The sequence below is a fragment of the Haliotis rubra genome, unplaced genomic scaffold (genome assembly GCF_003918875.1).
Source record: "Haliotis rubra isolate DU_JTF1 unplaced genomic scaffold, ASM391887v1 Scf240, whole genome shotgun sequence".
Taxonomy (NCBI): domain Eukaryota; kingdom Metazoa; phylum Mollusca; class Gastropoda; order Lepetellida; family Haliotidae; genus Haliotis; species Haliotis rubra.
Window position 1 is genome coordinate 180,591 of NW_025766448.1, and position 22,408 is coordinate 202,998.

General features: G+C 42.0%; 1 long non-coding RNA gene across 1 annotated transcript; it reads left to right on the forward strand.

Annotated features, from left to right (window-relative positions):
• Nucleotides 1-3,043: 3,043 nt before the first annotated feature.
• On the forward strand, nucleotides 3,044-5,227 carry LOC124278701. The gene is made up of 3 exons (XR_006899152.1): nucleotides 3,044-3,067; nucleotides 4,792-4,884; nucleotides 5,066-5,227. It is a non-coding gene; the product is annotated as an uncharacterized LOC124278701 (long non-coding RNA).
• Nucleotides 5,228-22,408: the final 17,181 nt, after the last annotated feature.

A 22,408-nucleotide genomic window follows, 5' to 3' on the forward strand; every position in this document is an offset into this window, starting at 1 on the left:
ACTAAACCTCTACCTCAAATCTACACATAATGACAGGGTGATAACCAAATTACAAACAGGTCACACACAATTTTATACCCATCTATATAAAATAAAAAAATCCACACCAAACAGACAAATGCCTTTACTGCAACGAAACAGAAACCCCGAACCCGTCCTAATACCCAGCATACCCTACCAACAACACAGAATGGTGCTCCAGAGTTCACTGGAGACAAACACATACCTGACACTACAAACACTCCTAACCTTACGAACTTATAGCCCAAGCCTTCAAAGCCTCAGGTATATTCCTTATCGACACGAGCCATGGCGTTCTACGTCGCATATATTGCCCCATAACCAACTCGTGCTAACATAGAAAAACATACAAAAACAAAAGAAAAGAGCAATACAAGCACCAACCCAAATATCATCACTGACTTGGTTGAGACATGTCACCGTATCCCAGTTGCGTAGATCGATGCTCATGATGTTGATCACTTGATTGTCTGGTCCAGACCCGAATATTTTAAGACCGCCGCCATGTAGCTGGAATATTGCCATGACCACGTCAATTATTTGAGTTTATTTTCTGAACACATAGGCAGCAGTATCTTCTCCTCTGGTGCATGTGACGTATATATGTTGCAAATGTGTTGCTTATGGTGTGTGTAAATATCAACTATTAGTCCAGTATATTATGTACATTATACACGTGTCTTAGAGGACCACACCCCAGAATAGGCACGATAGCTCTCAATCAAAACTACATTCAAACGTTCACTCACTTAAAGCACTCACTATATGTTATGTATATATATGAGGTTACATCGAAGATGAATTTCTCCACTAACTTGCGGGAACCAAATGCAAACCGTATGCAGATGAACTGCACGAGGATCAATCATTAAATTGCTGAAAAGCATGTGCAAATATCGTGCATGTGAATAGCTGCGTTTTGGTGTAAAGTTATGTTAAGAATTCACCAATTTTCACTGAGTTTCATCATTTACTGAACTCATGACAATAATGTTTCCAACGTTACGAATTTGTTTTACAATACACCAGTTCATGTGTAAACAGTACCTTAAGCCCTTTAAACAGTATGGAATATTTTGCAAAATCTAGTTCAGAACAGTTGATTGAAGAAAGTGGCTACATTTACACTAGTGAGTCTAAACTTTTGATGGGTAGTATATGTCGATATGTTACTCCTGTTAGGTGGTGAAGATCAATTTCATAGATTTTGATAGGCTTTGGTGGAAAGAAAGTCCTCAGAAAACCGGATATCTACAAGAGTTCTAAAAGAATTGTTTCAAGTCTCGCAGATGTTGTTGCTCCTGCTTGGTCTGACAGACAGCTGCGTTTTGGTGTAAAGTATTGTTAAGAATTCACCAATTTTCACTGAGTTTCATCATTTACTGAACTCATGACAATAATCTTTCCAACGTTACGAATTTGTTTTACAATACATCAGTTCATGTGTAAACAGTACAACACAATTGCCAAAATATCTTTGTGACCTGATCCCAAACTCCGTCTCCGGAACTACAAACTACAGCACTGTCTCTTATGCTAAATCCTTTTTACCTGCCACAATAAATTTATGGAATGCCCTATCAAAAATTCCAAAGAGTCACGTAGTCTCACAGACTTTAAAAACCTAATTACAAAAACTGAAAATAACATTTACTTTTACCTTAATTATGGCACTCGTTTTTGCCAGATCGTTCACTGCCGCCTCAGGCTCGGATGTAGCGACCTAAACGCCGATAAGTATAACAGACATTTAATATACAGCCCATGTTGTTCTTGTGGACATCAGAGTGAAAATGCCCTACACTATTTCCTCACTTGAAGTAACTATACTCGGATAAGGCTTAATATGTAATTTTCAACTACCGGTTATAACCTGGATACCATTCTTAAGGGAAACAAAGAACTCACTCCCTGTGTAAACTAGAAAATAGTTGAATCCGTCCACGATTATACAACCAAGACACAACGCTTCGAATTTTCTCAGGAAAATAATTAAATTTACTCAACAACCTTCTCATGATTGATTTATATTTCTACAATGGCTTGTTAGACACACACAACTGTACTAACTTATGACTGCTTAGAGAATAGTTGTATTTCATGTAATCTGTATATATTTATATTTATTTAAAAATATTATATTTATGCAATGGTCAGTACCGATGACGTCAAATCCTCCATTTCATGTTGTATTATACGTTGCATGGGAGCGGTGTTAACATAAGCAGTAATGCTTGTTCACCAATTCCAATTTATCTTCATGAATAAAAATATGTTTACATCACTTCTTGGAGTTCAAGTGCCGAATTTACTCTGATTGACCCTGAGAGGAATCCGTAAAAACTCTACCTTGAAAGTGTGTAAATCCTAAGTGCTCTTCAGTATTTCGATGGTCAGTTTAGGTATTTTTATTGCTTCTAGACCGCTGAGTGCGTATGTTAAAATTAAATTATTGAGTTGTCAGACGAGAGGGTCATGGTGTGCTGTTAGTGAATCCAGGACAAAATCCACCCGGACAAAATCCACCTCAAAATTGCAACCTAAGGCAAAATCCACCCGGACAAAGTCCACTCCGGACAAAATCCACCCCTAATAAAATCCACCCTAAGAAAAAATAGAAATGAATTTTTTTTCATATCAGTCATTCATAATCGATAACAAAAACAACCAAAACTACAACCAAAGAACATTTTGCATATATAAATATGACAGTTGCACATTTTCACATTTCACATTTATGACTCATTCGTGCATCAATACATATATAAATATCACAACAGCATATATTTTCACACATCCGGTTGGATTTTGTCCGGTCACCGCTGTTAGTATGCATGTTAGTTAAATAGTGTGCTTAACGTCACGGGAACGCCTGTCTGTTTGTAAATATAACGTGACAGCTGATCAGGACTTCACTGGAACGCTTCGTTGAACCCCACCTTTCATGCTGATAAGCCCTTTGGTCATCTTTCTTGTACCCACATTCTCACTTGCCTTCCACATACGCATTCATGAACGATCGTGGTGGGAGGACTATTCTTTACAGGTGAGAAATATTCAAGTATTGAATACTGATTCAATTAATGAAATTAAAATACTATGAAATAAACTGTCACAATTTTCCATTGCAGTAAGATATTTTAATCACAATATAAAATAATATAATCTTTTTGTGCCAATTAACACAATTTTGTTTCATTCAAGAATAATGTTTCATAATCAGTCACTTTACAGGTTTGACGTCGACTTCTGGCGCAGGGTTGGTTTACATATCGAGCTGATTTTTTATAGGTAGTCTTATCAGTGGAGTCTTTCTAAATCCCTACTCCTACCTCCGTGGACACGGACATACACATATACAGACAGACAGACAACCACGGCGGGCACATAGACAAACAGACAGGTATGGTGGGCACACAGTCAGGCAGAAAGGCACACTTGCCACACAGACAGGCAGACAGACAGAAAGGCACGATGGCCACACAGACAGGCAGACAGACACAAAGGCACGATGGCCACACAGACAGGCAGACAGACAGAAAGGCACGGTGGGCATGCAAGGCGGACACACAGACAGACAGGCACGGTGGGCACACAGTCAGGCAGAAAGGCACGATGGCCACACAGACAGGCAGACAGACAGAAAGGCAAGCTGGCCACACAGACAGGCAGACAGACAGAAAGGCACGGTGGGCACACAGACAGACATGCAAGGTGGGCACACAGACAGACATGCAAGGTGGGCCCACAGACAGACAGGCACGGTGGGCACACAGACAGACAGGCACGGTGGGCACAGAGACAGACAGGGACAGCGGGCACACAGACAGGTATGGTGGGCACACAGACAGACATGCAAGGTGGGCACGCAGGCAGACAGACAGACAGGCACGGTGGTCACACAGGCAGGCAGACAGACAGGCACGATGGCAGACAGACAGGCAGGCAGACAGACAGGCAATGTGGGCACAAAGACAGACATACAGGCACGGAGGACAAACAGACAGGCGCGGTGGGCACACAGTCAGACAGGCGCGGTTGGCACACAGACAATTAGACAGGCGCGGTGGGCACACAGACAGGCGGACAGGGACAGACATACAGGCACGCACGCACGCACGCATACGGTTCTGACGTCATTGTAATTGAGAACGATTTTTGAGAACTACATTATAAAGGGTCGCAATAAGGTGAAACATATATTTTATAATGTTAAGCAACGGTAATTGCTCAGTGAATGTCGTATAGATTAATTTGGGCTTTCGCGAGTGTAATCTACAATAAAGCCTCCACGCAACAAGTAGGCCAGTGATATATTGATCATGCAAAATGAGGCAAAATTAACCAAAGCCGACAACGCGACAATGTCCCTTACAGGATTCCATAGTTTTGCTATACGTTATTTTTGGAAAACTAACTTACACTCAAGTGTAACAGTGTGCCTATATGGGAACAGGAATAGACCCTGCCATGGGAATCCTTTTACAAGCCTGTTACCAGTATGTACTGCTTTTCCACAGCGTTATCAGGTAGGTACTTAGTTCTCCGACTTCTATTGCCTCTCAAAGAAGTCTTCATGCAGACATTGTATACAACCTACCACTGGACGCATAAAACCATGTCTACATCTGTGATATTGCTACAACTTGTAACGTAGTTAGAGAACATGCGTTCTTCTCCACTTAGTCCACTATTGCTTGTTAAGAAACAAACTTGTTTTCACTTCAGGTAATCCAGTTATCTTTTAATCCTTATATCTGTTTTCATCAGTAGATCACGTGTCCCCTGGAACAATGAAAGGTGGACAGATCCTGTCGCTTGTGGTGCTGATCTCTGCCCTGCTTGCTGTGACACACTCTCTTGGTAAATACACGTATATAATGATGCAATGGATTTGTATTCACCATGGTTATTGGATTAAAAATGAAACGAAACTGAAATTTGTGGTGATTAAATTTGTCATATTCATATGGTTTCCTAAATACAATACGGGTTATTTTTTCTGTCACTTCTAATTTTTAACATACAACATAATTTTTTTCAGAGCACCCAAGTCACGACTCATGTAACACCACTGGGTGTAGACATGGGAATGGTCGTCTTAGATGTCAGTCATGTAACACCGGGTGTCACGGATCAAAGTGCAGCTCTACATGCCAAGGACGTTGTGACGGAGACGGATGTGACAGGTCCACTGGAGAATGTTTCAGATGTAGGCCAGGGTTTTATGGACGACACTGCGACACACCCTGTCCAACACGATGTTCCAGCAGTCCGGTAGGTGGCGCTGTCTACTGTCACCGCCATACAGGCGCTTGTTCTGAATCTTGTGGTGGAGGATGGACCGGGGCACATTGTGATGGACGATGTCCACCCAACTGCAAGGCATCAGTCTGTCACATACAGACAGGAGAATGTCTTGATGGGTGTGATGGAAGATGGGCAGGGGGCTTCTGTAACATGACATGTGACAACTGTCTGATGGGAAGGTGCAGCATCACCGGCTACTGTCTACGTGGATGTGAAGCAGGCTTCTATGGACAGAAGTGCGAAGATAGATGTCCACATTGCTGGACCACTGGTTGTGACAGACAGACTGGGGTATGTGAACAGTGTCTTCCAGGTTACCATGGACACCAATGCAGTAACACGTGCCCCAAGAAGTGCTACAAAGGAAGAGATGGACACAAGCACTGTGATCGACATACTGCAGTTTGTCAGGAAGGATGTGAGACTGGGTGGCACGGGTTACACTGTAACACCCCGTGTAGTGCCTCCTGCAAGTCTTCCCTGTGTTACAGTCATGATGGATCGTGCGTGGAGGGCTGTGTTCCAGGGTACTATGGGAAACACTGCAACAAGAAATGTCTGCTTTGTAGAGACAATGTGTGTGACCGCCATGGACGGTGTTCAGCCTGTACTGATGGATGGTTCGGAGAGAGATGTGACGAGGCTTGTGGGTGGTGTTTGGATGGTGTATGTGAGGTGGACGGTAGCTGTAGTCGTGGGTGTAAGGACGGGGCGTACGGGAGTCACTGTCAGCACACATGCAGTGGGGATTGTGTAGCTTGTGATCAGAAAACAGGGGTTTGTAATGACGCAGGGTCTGTTGATGCTGTGATCGAACTTGATACGATAGCAGGTACATGCTCCTTAATTCATTCAAAGTATCGAAACATACTGTCAGTTACATTTGTACTTATCTACGCACTCTAAGATGCGAATACTGAAGGTACACGTTGTTTGGACGATATGATATGTGGCAGTTGCGTCAGCTGTCACTTAGCCAAGGCATGTGTGTATTCGTCTTTGACCTTTCTAATTATGACTCCAAGTGAGTGAGTGAGTGAGTTAAAATTTAACGTCACATCGGCAATATTTCAGCCATATCGTGACGAGAACAATTAATTTTATGCATAATATGCAATGGCAAACTATAAAAACCTGTCAACGAAGGACAGTAAAATAACTAGATTATCACAGATTCGAATTTAAAACTAGCAATAAAATCTAAAACAGTCTAACTATAGGACAATACAAGGTAAAAACCGGCTATATATTGCCGACAACTGAAGGTAGATCACCATACTAGGGACCATGGGGACTTACAGTACATTGGCTTCCTGCATTGACCCTAGCTGGATTTACACCATCCCCTCAGCTATTAGCAATGTTAGATAATCTAGCCATAAACTAAACGAACATATATTCTACGATTAAAAGAGTAGTAGGTTTAAATTTACTTTGAATGTTTTGGGACTTACGTACCCTCTCAGGAGGACAATAATTTTACGCTACTTCAACCCCCTTTGAGGGCACTGCCACTCACAATCGAAGTTACTAATCAAATCTACCAATAATTAAAATACATATTTGTACAGAACATATTAATCAAAATTCATTCATTAAATCAATTTCTGTTAAAAAGCCAATAATTAAATGAAAATTAACAGTGTTAAAAAGATCCTTAACTGTTTTCACATTGAAGTATTTACCCGTTATGATGGAGAATTCAACACAGTCAAGCAGGACATGCTTGACCGTGGTTCTCTCATCACAAGGGATACAAAACGGAGGACCCTCACCTTTCAATAGGTATGCATGAGTGTATCTAGTGTGGCCAATACGAGATCGTCGCATGATGATCTCTTCAAATCTGGACTGACTACCAAAGTAGGTATAACCGATATAGGGTTTTATTGCATGAAATTTATTGATACCTACTTGGTTGTCCCACTTCTTTTGCATCAGATCACGGATGTAAGTTCTAATGCCAGCTTTATAATCAGAATATGGAATAAGAAGTGGTGTCACAGATTTGTTGAGTGCTGCCTTGACAAAAAGATCAGCCTTTGTGTTCCCAGAAATGCCAACGTGGCTGGGTAACCAACAAAAGACGATGTCGCATTGGCCAGTAGCAAGATCATTATATAATTCGATTATTTCAATTAAAAGTTGATGTTTGCAAGAGAGATTTTTAATCGCCCGAAGGCAAGAAAGAGAGTCAGAAAATATTATATATTGTTTATGTTTGGGATGTCTTTGAATATATTTAAGAGCTGTTAAGATGGCGTTTGCTTCTGCTGTAAATATAGAGCTGTTATCAGGTATTCTAGAAGATATTGTTGTGGATCCAATGACAGTGGCACATGCCACTGCGCCACCACCCTTGGACCCATCTGTAAATAAGGATTTGTATGTATTATAGTTATTCTTTGTCAGTGTTACGTCAACTTGTGGCCTCACTAATTGCCAAGGAGGAGAAGAAAGAAGACGGGAAGGAGATATATTCTCCAACTCAATGCCAGCAGCAGAAAGATATTGTTGGATTCTTATCCCAAGAGGTGGAACAAGTGAAGGGTTTTTATTATACAAGTCCTCATAAAGAGGATTAAAAACGCAAGTGTTAGCAGGATTGGATTCATTAGAATATAACTTTGTGATATATTGTATGGACAATTTGATACGGCGAAGTTTTAAAGATGGCTCATCGGCCTCAACGTAGAGACTGTCAATGGGAGAGGTTCTGAAAGACCCAAGACAAAGTCTTAGACCCTGGTGATGGATAGAATCAAGTAGTTTGAGGTTGCTTTTACAGGCCCCACCATATACGATAGAGCCGTAATCAAGTTTCGATCGGAAAAGTGATCTATATAAATGAAGGAGGGTGGTTTGGTCCCCTTCCCACTTTGAACTGGAAACGACTTTCAACAAGTCGAGTGCCTTCAGGCATTTGGCTTTTAGATTTTGATATGTGGCAGAAAGGTTAAATGCGAATCAAAGATGAGACGAAGAATTTAGCTTCCTTGACAACTTTGATGGGTGTGCCATTTAATGATAATTCAGGATCTTTATGGGGTTTGTATTTCCTACAAAATGTAGACAGTTGGTTTTGGATTTCGAAAATTTAAACCCGTTTTCAAGACACCATTTATGAATTTTGTTGAGACAAATTTGTAATTGTCTCTCAATAGTTCGCATGTTTTACCACGGCAAGAAATATTAAAATCATCCACGAAAAGAGATCCATCGATTGAATCACTTAAAAAACCTTTGACAGACTATTTATTTTAATACTAAAGAGTGTGACAGATAAAATACTGCCTTGTGGGACACCCTGATCCTGATTGTAATGATCAGACAGGGTAGAACCCACGCGAACTTGAAATTGCCTGTCCGTTAAAAACTGTGATATAAAAAGAGGCAAACGGCCTCTCAATACAAAATCGTGTAAATCTCTTAAAATACCATGTTTCCATGTGGTGTCATATGCTTTTTCTAAATCGAAAAAGATCGACACTGCATGTTGTTTTTTAATGATGACATTTTTAATAAAGGATTCTAAACGCACTAAATGATCGATAGTACTTCTGTTTTTACGGAAACCACATTGAATGTCTGTTATAAGGTTATTAGTTTCCTAGTACCACACAAGTCGATTATTTATCATGCGCTCCATGGTCTTGCAAACGCAGCTAGTTAATGAGATTGGTCGATAATTCGAAGGATCAGTATGATCACGTCCAGGTTTAGGGATGGGTACAATAATAGCATCGTGCCATGAAGAAGGAAATTGTCCAGAAGTCCAAATATCATACCAAAAATGTTTAAAAGGGTTTCTAAGCATGAATCCGGTAAGTGTTTCAGGAGCTGATAATGTATGTTATCAGCACCTGTAGCCGTATCATGAGCTTGATCAAGAGCAGTATGAAGCTCATGAATAGAAAATAGTTCATTGTCATCTTCCCCATTATCTGAAATGAAATTAATAGTTTTCTTTTCCTGTTGTTTTTTATAATTTTGGAATTGAGGTAAATAATTCGATGAGGAAGAGTGTTTGGCCAAAGTTTCTCCAAGTCTATTTGCAATATCAGATTGACTAGTTAATAATTCGTCTCCATCTTTAAGTTGCTTAATGCTAGATTTAGAACCCTTACCTTTTATTTTCTGGATCATATTCCATACTTTTGATATCGGCGTTCGTGAATTTATTTGTGATACATAATTTCGCCAGGATTGACGTTTATTTTGCTTGAAGGTACACCGTGCCTTAGCATTTAAAATTTTAAATGTATTCAAATTATGGACGATAGGATGGCGACGGAAATAATTCTCAGCTTTCTTCCGTGCCTCCCTAGCCTGTTTGCACTCATTGTTGAACCATGGTTTTCGTATGTGTGGAATTGCAGAGGATTTGGGGATACACTCATCAGCAATATTAATTAGTTCATCAGAGAAATCCTTTATAGGATCAGTACATTCTATAAAGAGTTCGGGTTTAAGTCTGCTACAACACAGAGCTTGATACAACGGCCAGTTAGCTTTTTTAAAGCTCCATCTCGAATATGGAGTAATATCAGTTGGGTTTACAGGTTTTAGTATTGTAGGAAAATGGTCACTTCCACATAGGTCATCATGGACTGACCATTCAAATTCATTTAGTAATTCTGAAGTCGAGAGCAGAATAGGTTCGTGTACCAGGGTGTAAATACGTGTTGGAACCATCATTATAAATACATAAATCATTGTCTGAACAAAACTCCTCCAGTAGTTTACCTTTAGCGTTTGTATTGACACTACCCCAGAGTGGGTTGTGCCCATTTAAATCTCCCATAATAATACAGGGCTTCGGGAGTTGGTCATATAGAGCTTGAAGATCAGTTTTGTGAAACGTTGAAGACGGAGAGATATATACAGAACACAATGTAAACGCAACATGTAAAGTAATTCGCACTGCAACAGCCTGCAGATGAGTAGTTAGTGACACTGGGCTCTGGATAACATTCTGTTTGACTAAGATGGAAGGTCCGCCCATGGCCCTGTCACCCGGAGGTGAAAAACAATGATATGCATTGAAAGAACGCAGGACAAAATCATCTGTCTGTTTTAAATAGGTCTCCTGCAGACAGAACGCTGATGGTGTTAAATCCTGGACTAAAAGCTGCAATTCATTGAAATTAGTCCTTAGTCCTCTGCAATTCCACTGTAGGATATTATGCTGATAACCTATCTTTTAGGGGGATTTATTGGGGATCTACCCCGCACTTGTTTGGTGGGCGACAAGCTATGTGCCCTACTACGGACGTTTTCAGACACGTCCATATCCTCAAGAGATCCATATTTGTTGAATAATTGAATTTGATTTTCTGATCCCTTTGTGACTCTGCCACTGAGTTTTTTGGAAACATCTGGCTTTTTAGTTTTGGTTTTAACGAGACCTTGCTGAGATTTTGTGGACAACTGAGAAGATAATTCATGATCAGGGGATGTCTCTGATTGGATTCGAGATGTACCAGGAAGTGAGTTTACAGTTTGTGTAGATGTAGCAGGCGAGACAGGTTTAGGAGATTCTGTTTTGACCCAGGTTAAATCTGTCTGACAACTAGCAGATACTTTAGTTACTCTAGATGTTGCCTCAGTCGTTGTTCTGGCAATGGAAACATAACTGTCTGTCTGTTCTGAGCCGTGGACTAGTTTCTTGGCATCTGCAAAACTAATGTTTTGCGTGAATTTTATTTGATTGATTGCCATTTGCTGTTTCCATACGGGACAGTCCTTAGAGTAAGCTGGGTGGTTCCCCGCGCAGTTGATGCACTTTTTGACAGTACTGTTACAATCTTCTGTTGCGTGTGTCTTTTCACCACAGTGAGCACACACAACAGACAATGTACAAGTATTTACGCCGTGGCCAAACTTCTGACATTTAAAGCACCTCAGAGGGTTTGGAATGTACGTCTCCACATTGAGGTTACAATAACCTGCCTTGAGAGATTTTGGAGCAATGGGTAAAGAAAAAGAAAACAGATAAGTATTGGTTTTGATGGTTGTATCGTTTTTACGTGTAGAAAAACGTTTAACGTAGAGTACACCCTGATCCTTCATTTCGGAAACGATATCTAGTTCCGACATGTCAGCCAGCAATCGCTCACGATCTCTAACGATTCCCTTGCTCGTGTTAAGGGTCTTGTGAGCCGTGACGGTGACGGGAATGCCGACAAAAGTTTCAGTGTTAGGTAGGTTGTTTGATTGGTGCATCTTGCCACACTCAATTAACAACGCACCAGAACGTAATCTTTTAACATTCTTCACATCGCTAGCAATGCCTTGGATACCTTTAGACACAGCAAAAGGATTTAATTTTAATGGTGTATCATCTATTGTCTGAATTACAACAAAACGTGGCCAGTAATCAGTTGGTTTGGGCAGTCTAGGGTCGTTGTCAACAGGGTCATTGTCAAGAGGACGTTTGGTTTTTTTGTTTGGAGTTTGATAAGCCATGGTTATTTTGTTAGATTTCATCATCCGAGCTCCCCACCCACCACGGAGTATCACAAGGACAATGCTAAAAACAATTGGATTTCCAACTTGCAGCACCAAGGATACCCGGATGATATACTCAAGCAGAAGAATTAAAAGATTAATAATTCCACCAGATTGGTCCATGAGCACCGCCTTCTGGGCATAAGACTCTAGGCAAAGTTCATAACATCATATTTCAAAATCACAAACGTTTTAGATAAACAAGTAAGCCCGAAATTAAAACAATTCCAAATCAAATGTGTGCAAAGACATAGATAGATATAGTCTATACACAGGGCACCAGCCGATTGATAGAACCGGGCCAGTTCTACCACCCGTCTAGGTGAAGTCAGGGGCGAAGTGGTGTGTTGGGCAAAGGAACACTGTTCCTGGAACCAGTGCCCTCAACCACCGGACTACCTTCCTCCACCGACACAGGGGCACAACCCACGGCAAACGGGTTGGTGGACCAAATATCCCCCCGGGTCCACAACGGGGGGTTGAAGGGCGCTTAGCGTGACCCAGCACCCACCACGAGGAGGTGGCCCTTCATGGGTGCCATGACTCCAAGTCTAAAACGGTACGGCGCAGTAGTAATCGATTAACGCCATCTATTATTCCCCAGTATTTTGTCCGAGACGTAGCTTAACATAATGTCAGTTGCGTTTGTACTTATCTGCGTACTCTAAGATGCGAATAATAATTGTAAATACACATATTTAGATAGACAGACAGAATCCAAGCCTAAAAATCTGTGTAGTGCATCTGTAATCGTTCTGTCTAGCATTTAACGTAATCTTTTATTTCACAGTATTTTATCTCATTCATAACTGAACACGAGGCCAGAATCAAATGAAAAACGTAGCAGCATCGTGAAGCAAATCACATAAACTCCAAAGGATCTCGGCTCAGTGACTAAAGCTAGATCCAAGCAACTTTAACCAACAACTATCTCAGAAATGTTTTTGTGAGGTAGTTTCCAAATCAGTTTCGCCTCTATGTCCTTATGACATGGCATACATATTGGTTTGAAGGTTTGGGCATAGCATATTACCATTTTCACAGTACTACCTAAAGCCTCTCCGATCAAATTATCCAAGAACGATACTGTAAGGTTATCAGAAAACAGGCTCAAGTATGTGTTCAATCTTATTTGTTGACAAAAAGTTTTGGAAGTTTTGAAACGTATTTTCCGAAACGTATGCTTTTGTGGTATTGCTGTTTAACTTGTTACTGACAGGCAACTTCAAGATTCATACAGAAGTGAGTTGTTTCCTTTGTGCCAATTTCATATTTTCCGCTAAGATGACAGAAGATAGTTATTTCCTTTGTGCCAAAGATCGCTAAGATCTTTTCCTCCTCTCAGTGTTTGTCTTCTTCCATAATCTTGTAAATTTGACACGTGTCATGTACCCAGCACACGTATGTAGGTGTTACGTTTGTACTGTTTTTGTTGTTTCTATAAATATTCAAACTGGGAATGGGTCGTGTACACCGCGATGACCACATAACGGGTGTCTGGCATGGTTCAGTATGGTAGAACTCAGCGAGGGCTAGCAAATATGGTCATAGTGTCTCAGGTCTGTAATTTGCAGACTTTGGATCAGGTTTCTGCAGACAGTGGTCATTGACAAGACATACATTCAATGCATGAATGTAAATATATGTATATAGGACTCTTTAGTCTGTCATACAAACCCTGAAACAAACATCCAAGAAATTCCAAGCCACACACTGAGTGCTAGTGATTAGGTGCCTGAGTCTGGGGGTGTGGGTTCGAATCCCGGATGGGACTCAGCTAAACAAATTACTAGAATCTGTACTTTACTCAGAAAGTGTAATCCCAAATAGAACATACAATATATTTGACGACTTTCTAAATGGCATTGTGCATTCAAAGCCCATTCAAGTCTAGATTATGTGGCAAGTCTCTAGATGTCACCAGTTTCAAAATGAAGAAAGTCTCAAGATTCCTTTTTTATTATATTTCTTGATTATAAATTAGGTACTGTTTTTTCTGTAAAATATAATAATTTCAGAGACTAGATGTTAGAGAGAGAGAGAGAGAGAGAGAGAAGGAGTGAGCGAGTTAGTGAGTGAATGAGTGAGGTATCATTGAAGTTGGCAGGCAATGACATGCATTAGCATTGAGTGTTCTGTGTTGACTTTTAGATAGATCTATGATATTGTGGTACCATGTTTGTTTTTCTACTAAACAAATCATTACAGGGCTGCACGAGTGGATCGTGTAAACACATGTCCACACCTGGTTAGTGCTGTATATACTATTTCAGGATATATATTTCAATATATATTGAGCAGTGGTGTATCTTGTAAACTTTACAGCATGTACATGAAGTACATGTAGGGCTTCACCCTGTGTCACAATCAAGACGTATTTGGTGTATGACATGATACCTTTGCAAATAGACATTGTTGGCCAATTCTTTCAGCATTTTATGTATTGAGGGAAAATTGTAGCCTGGTGGATTCGTCCCAGAAAAAATAAATTTGCCATCACATAACACCCTTTAGCCTTGTAGTTTTCATTACTGAAGAACTCCAAATCCCGTGGTACTACACTGAAATCTCCCGTGATGATCGGGATAGAAGTGGCCTTTAGCACCCATGTATGTAACAGGCAGTTTTACCAGATAGGGTGGTCAGTCGGTCGCTAACCTTGTTTTGATTTTTATGCATGTCATATCAGAAACCGTTGATCCGTCCATTCACCGGAACACAAAGTCCAGCCCAAGCAGACGCCCATGCAGTCTCCCAGAAAACACCAATGTAAAGAATTCTGCAAGAAGCACGGCTGACCACTGGTCGCAGCTCTGTGAGGGCATTCAATCCTCAGTTGATGAACAACGTTGATAGAAGCTATTTCAACAACTACCTCGGGATTCTCGTCCTGAACATCGTCGGGAAGGTCTTCGCTCGTGCGATCCTGAAAGGACTTTACAGACACTTACCGTTAAGGTGTATCCCGACTCGCAGTTTGACTTTAGGACCGAACGGTCCACAACCTACACGTCCTGCTCAGTCTACCATATGTTGGAAAACTGAAGAACCTTACAAAAGCACTCGACGTTGTTTGCAAGGTTTGGCTGCTCACGCAAGCTGGATCATTAGTGGAGTACAACAGGGCTGTATACTCGCTCCATCCTGTTTCGAGTCCTCATCGCAGTCCTGCTAAAAGAATTGGAAAATATATAGAACCTCTAAAGTTTCATATGAGCCTTATAGACTTTGGACAAAGTCATAAGTAACACACACCATCATGTTCAGTTATCCTATTCTGTTGTTCTTAAGGAAAATGGTTGCTGTGTATGCGCATACAGGGTGTTCATATATATATATATATATAACCGCGAGACCAGGCCAGGTAGTTCGCCAGAACACTGAACACCTGGCAGATAACATGGCAACAAAGCCGTCTTGCTGATAAGCCCTTTTGTCTTCAGTTCTGGGCCAACTTTCTCGCATGCCTTCCAAATGCACATCAACACTCACGGTGGGAAGATTATTCTTTACGGGTGAGAAATGAAATTCTTCAAAGACATTTAGAAGTTGGTGTAGTAATACAAGACAAATCTTATGGATAACAACGACTTGGTTTATTTTTCACAACGTTTCTTGGCTAGTTCTTGCCCCTTCTTCATTCACCTGCAGAAGGGGCAAGAACTAGCCCAGAAACGGGTGAGAAATATTCACATATTGTTATATTTTCCTATCCACTTAGTTTATCTCACATTATCTTTATTACTCTATCACAGCTTTAGATAACGGTATGATAATTTAATCACAGCATATATTGATTTCTGTCAATTAACACAATTGTGTTACATTCAAGCAATAACGTTTCACAATCGGTCACTTCAGGTGGTTAACGTCTAGTGGTTTACATACCAAGCTGTGGTGTTTATAGGTAGGCGTAAGGGTGGACTTTCCTCACCCCTACTCTTACCCCCGCAGACAGAGACATACACATTTACAGACAGACAGACAGGCACGGTGGACTTACAGGCGGTCGGACAGACAGACACGGTGGACAGACTGAAAACAGATAAACAGACACCACAGGCACACAGACAGATAGACACGGATCGAGGACAGACAGACGGATAGACACGATGGACAGGATGACAGACAGACAGACTGACAGACACTGTGGACAGGGAGACAGACACGGCGGGCACACAGACAGACAAGGCGGGCAGGCAGACAGACAACGCAGTCACAAAGACCGACAGACAGGCACAGCGGACACACAGACAGGACAGGCAGGCACAGGCGGGCGGAAAGACGCACAGACAGGCACGGCGAACAGACAGACAGACAGACAGACACGGCGGGCAGGACAGACACGACAGACAGGCACCGGGCGGACATACAGACAGACAGACAGACAGACAGAAAGGCATCTGACGTCACCGTAACTGACAAAGTTATTGAGTATTTCATTATGGAGGACTGCAAAAAAGGCGAAACCTATTCATTCCATAATGGTAAGCAACTACACTGTACAATTGCACAGCGAATATCTCATCAATTGCTTTGGGCCAAGGTACCTGTTTACACCTTTAAGCTACAGCGTAACTTCAGTTACGTTGGAATCCACACTTCAAGCGGGCCAGTGATATATTGATTATGTCATCTTACTTGCAAGAACTCACTAAGGTATGACTCATGTATCTTCGTTTCTCAACAACTTTGGTATGGGCTGTCAAGGTCACGGAACAACTCAAGTTTTGGAGTTATATTTATCCTATATCTGCTTCAAGTGATATGCAGCAGTGCCCTTGATGTCAGTTAATTTTTTTAACATGTAGGCTGTCACTAAGCTGACACATTTATAACAAGAGCGGAGAAAACAAGTAGTCCGGAAGAATGATTTTAGCAATAAATAATTTAATAATGATAAAAAATACACGACCCTCCATTTTAACAAAACACAGAAACATCCTTTAAAGATCTACACTTTTACTATCCCAGTCAGTGGATCATTCGTCACCTCGTTATCAACTCCCTGGGGAGTATACAACCAAAGATGCCCGTTGGATAGGAGTAACATTAGCAACTCCTCTTGGGTACCAATTCACTACGGGGAAAGCAGGGTTAAATTCACTAGCCGAGGTGTCCCACACAGAATATCAACTTGACCACCCATGTAGACACCCTGTAGTTATGCGCCACCAAGACAGAACATCAATCAGCCATGACACCATCAGTATTTACGAAAATAATAGGCCTCATAAACGAAAATAAATGACTGATGTAGCGCTTAAAATGTGCGATCTATTTCATCACGTGCACAGACTTCCAAAAGTGGCGAAGTATGTACCAAAATTCAAGTTCTAAACTAACACATTGCTAAAAGACACTCTAAAGACTAAAAACTACCATAAATCTACAAATGGCGATAACCAAATTACAAACATGTAACACCAATTTATATTCCCAACCACATAACACCCGAACACGCCCTACTACCCTGAATACGTTAACTTCTGTGACTTTATGTGGCTTTGGCACCGACATAGGGAGGGATCCATATAAATTCTACCTTTCTGGCTAAGGTGTGTAGATCTTGAGTGGTTTTTGGTAGGTCTACATCGTCTATTAAATTAGGTTGTTGTTGTTTTTTGGGGGGTTTTTTTTGTTGTTTTTGTTGTTGTTTTTTTGTTGTTGTTTTTTGGGGGGTTTGTGTTGTTTTGTTGATTTGTTGTGTTTGTTTTGGTTGTTTTTTGTGTTTTTTGTTGGTTTGTTTTATTTTATATTTTATTTATTTATTTACATTCGTTGTGTTTGTGTGTGTGTCTGGGGGTTGGGAGGGTGGGGGTAGTGTGTACTTGATTCTAGCCCTCTGAATGAGTCTGTTAGATTAAAATGTCTTGGAGTCTGTATGATTTAGTTTGCCTAGAGGGTTGTAATGTGTGGGTGCCGAAACCCGTGCGTTTTGTACCCGGGTGAACTTCACCGTGACGTCAGGTGTGCTTGTAGATATAACCGCAAGTCAGCTGATCAGGTAGTTCCCCGGGGATAAATATCACAAGGGCAGACTAACCCGTTTTCAAGGCTGTCTTTCCTAAAAGCACTTTGGTGATCTTTTGTATACCCGTTATCTTACTTGCCTCATACATGTACATGAACGCTCGTGGTAGGAGGACTATTCTTTACTGATGAGATATATTCAATATTGTAATCTTTTATCAGTTAATTAAACTGGTATGCTATGAGATAAACTACCACAGCTTTACATTGGTGTATGATAATGTTAATCACAGTATGTATTAAGATCTTCTGTTTATCCCATTTTACACAATTTTGTTACATTCAAGCAATAATGTTTCACAATCAGTCAATTTAGGGGTTTCAAGTCGACTTCCGGCGCAGGGGTACTTTACATACCGAGCTGTGTTTTTTATATGTCGGTTTATCGGTAGACTCTTCCTCAAACCCAACTCCTACCCCTGCGAACACAGACATATACTGACAGACAGGCACAGCAGACTAACAGACAGACAGGCAGGCACGGTTGGCACACGGACAGACAGACAGACAGGTACGGCGGCCACACAGACAGACAGGCAGGCACGGCGGAGACACAGACAGACCGGCAAGGCGGGCACACAGACAGACAGGCACAGTTGGCACACAGACAGACAGGCAAGGTGGGCACACAGACAGACAGGCACAGTTGGCACACAGACAGACAGACAGACACGACTGACCCACAGACAGAAAGGCACAGTAGACAGACATACAGACAGGCACGGCGGCCACACACACAGACAGACAGGCAAGGCGGGCACACAGACAGACAGACAGACAGGCACGGTTGGCATACAGACAGACAGAGAGGCACGGTTGGCATACAGACAGACAGACAGACAGACAGGCACGGCGGGCACACGCACAGACAGACAGCCAAGGCGGGCACACAGACAGACAGACAGACAGGCACGGTTGGTAAACAGACAGACAGACAGGCAAGGCGGCCGTACAGACAGACAGACACAGTGGGCACATAGTCAGGCAGACACAGGCGGAGAGGGACGGCGGACACACATGTAGACAGGGACGGCGAGCGCACAGACAGACAGGCACGGTGGGCACACAGACAGACACGCACGGTGGACACACGGGCAGACAGACAGGCGGACAGGGACGGCGGACACACATGCAGACAGGGACGGCGAGCTCACAGACACACCGACAGACATGCACGGTGGGCACACCGACAGACATGCACGGTGGGCACACCGACAGACATGCACGGTGGACACACAGACGGACATGCACGGTGGTCACACAAGGGCAGAGAGACGCACGCGGACACGGACGGCGTGACACACATGCAGACAGGGACGGCGAGCTCACAGAACAGACAGGCAGACACACAGACAGGCACGGTGGGCACACAGACAGACATACACGGTGGGCACACAGACAGACATGCACGGTGGACACACCTGACAGACATGCACGGTGGACACACAATAGACAGACATGCACGGTGGACACAGACAGACAGGGACAGACATGCATGCGAACAGGGACACGAGCTCCCAGACATGCACGGTGGGCACATTGACAGACACATGCACGGTGGGCACACAGACAGACATGCACGGTGGACACACCGACAGATTATGCACGAGAAAAGTTCTTGGGCACTTCAGACAGACATGCACAAATTGAAGAAATTGGCTGCATTTACCAATACTGGTAACCTAGTGAGTTTAAACTTTTGATGGGTACCGTATATGTCGGTATGTTACTCCTGTTATAGAGGTGGTGAAGATCAATTTCATAGATTTTATTGATAACAAGGCTTTGTTTTGGAAAGAAAGTCGATCAGTAAAACCGGTCACACAGACAGGCTGACAGACAGACAGTCAACACAGTGGCCGCAGACATTTACAGGCAGACAGACAGACAGGCGGGGTGGCAGACAGACAGGCAGGCAGACTCGGCTGTTGCGGGCGACACAGACAGGCACAGTTGGCAAACACCCCAACACACATGCAAGGCGGGAACACAGACAGGCAATTCAGTCAGACAGACTGGCTCGGTTGGCACAAAGTCAGGCACACACACACGCCGAACAGACAGACAGACAGACAGGTATGCACACACTCTCACGCATGCACGCGCACACTCACGCATACACACACGTCATTATAACTGAGAAAAGTTCTTGAGTACTATTAGGTGAGAGCTATTTTTTTAATACTGGTAAGCAACTGCAATTGCACAATGAATTTCGCATAAAAACTTTGTGCCAATGTCTACATCATTAATCTACACACAACAAGCACACCACTATAGGTGATATATTGATTATGTCAATCCTACTTGTACATTCCACTGCAGTTTGACTCATGTGATCCTCGTTTATCAAACACTTTTGTATGGGGTGTCACGGTCACCGTCACCCGGAAAACAAGTTTTGAAGAAATGTTTCTTTATACTCTGCCACTCCTTCATTCTTTACACTGACTAACCACCCATTCACTACAGGATTTAATTCAAGATTCTGTGCCTCACTTTCCGCTGTCTGTCTTGATCTGCCCCTTCGTATCTGGCCCAGTCCCTCACGCAGCACCGCCTATGTCGCTCTCTCCGTTCTCGTTGTTGTGACCTTAAATGTAGAATGGGCGTGTAGAATAGTCATGAATATTCATCAGTGGGCGGTGATTATATGACCACGCCACATGTGTTTCTTCTGAAGGGGAAGATATTTTTTGTTAGGCCGTGTTTGTGACGTAGCACATAAGCTTCGCACACTGATGAATATTCATGATTATTCTGCACTTAAGCCCATTTACGGTCACAACAAACGTCTCCTCGTTATCCCCTCTGTGAGGACTTCTACGTATGGTGAAAGGTCCTTTTGGTATGCTGCCTCTACAACCTGGAACCAACTACTTCAATATCTACGTGAGTGTAAAGAACTTTCTACTTTTAAATCCCTACTAAAGACTCACTTCTTCAGATTAGCCTATGAGTCCAAACAATAAACCATACGGTTCTGACGTCATTGTAATTGAGAACAGTTCTTGAGAACTTCATTATAAAGGGTCGCGATAAGGTGAAACATATATATTTTATAACGTTAAGTAACTGTAATTGCTCAGTGAATGTGGTACATATTAATTTGGGCCAAGGTACCTGTCGCAAGTGTAATTAAGAAATACAGTTCGCTCTACCACCATGTATAGTGTAATAAAACACACTTTCGCCCTGAACTATTATAGTTTAAGTACGAGGACGCTTGCCAAATTTAATACTTTCTAGGGATAATTACGAATAATTTAAGGCAGAAAACAAACGACGGTGTCGGTGACCACATTAAGAATCCTCGCACAGGGCTAACAGGCGCGCTGTTATATTGATGTGTCTGTCTCCCTTACGTTAAGACGAACGTTACCAGAAAAAAAACAAATGATAACAGTTTGATGACGGTTTACGTTCGGATTAAATATCTTCCCTGAATTATTTTAATTGCATCTGTCATTAACGTAAACCATATGGGGCAATATGAACGTCACATTTCTACTACCAACGTAAGTTTAGATCAGTACATCCAGATGAAGCTGAGTAGTCAAGCGACATTCCACGATTGCATTGTGGGAATGTAAACATCGCGTCGCTGAAAACTTGTGAGTCGAACTGACACATTTTTACCGTCGTAAAACATAAACGTAATGTTTCCACCAGAAATATTAGCTGCGTGAAGCAACTGCAAACCAAGAAACGGGATGCAACGAAGTAGTTTACTGTAGGAGGCCGTACGAGGCGATGACAACTGACATGCATCGTGACGTCACTTACATTGTGACGTAATGTAAAATAATTACGAGGGGGCACACTAGAATAGCGCAGTGACGGGATAACTTCATTCAATTTTTACGTCATCGAAAAACTATACCTTTATTGTCTGATAGTGTGTTTTTTACGATTGTTCTAACCGCTAGGCAACTTAGAATCTACATTAAAGCCTCCACACTACAAGTAGGTCAGTAATATATTGATCATGACTCACTGCAGAACTTTTGTATGGGTTTTGTATGGAATCCGAGAAGGGACATTGTCGCGTTGTCGCGCTCTGAAAAACAAGCAAAATGAGGCAAAATTAACCAAAGCGCGACAACGCGACAATGCGACAATGTCCCTTACAGGATTCGATAGTTTTGCTATACGTTATTTTTGGAAAACTAACTTACACTCAAGTGTAACAGTGTGCCTATATGGGAACAGGAGTAGACCCCGCCATGGGAATCCTTTTACAAGCCTGTTACCAGTATGTACTGCTGTTCCACAGTGTTATCAGGTAGGTACTTAGTGCTCCGACTTCTATTGCCTCTTAAAGAAGTCTTCATGCAGACATTGTATACAACCTACCACTGGACGCATAAAAGCATGTCTACATCTGTGATATTGCGACAACTTGTAACGTAGTTAGAGAACATGCGTTCTTCTCCACTTAGTCCACTGTTGATTGTTAAGAAACAAACTTGCTTTCACTTCAGGTCATCCAGTTCTCTTTTAATCCTTATATCTGTTTTCATAAGTAGATCAC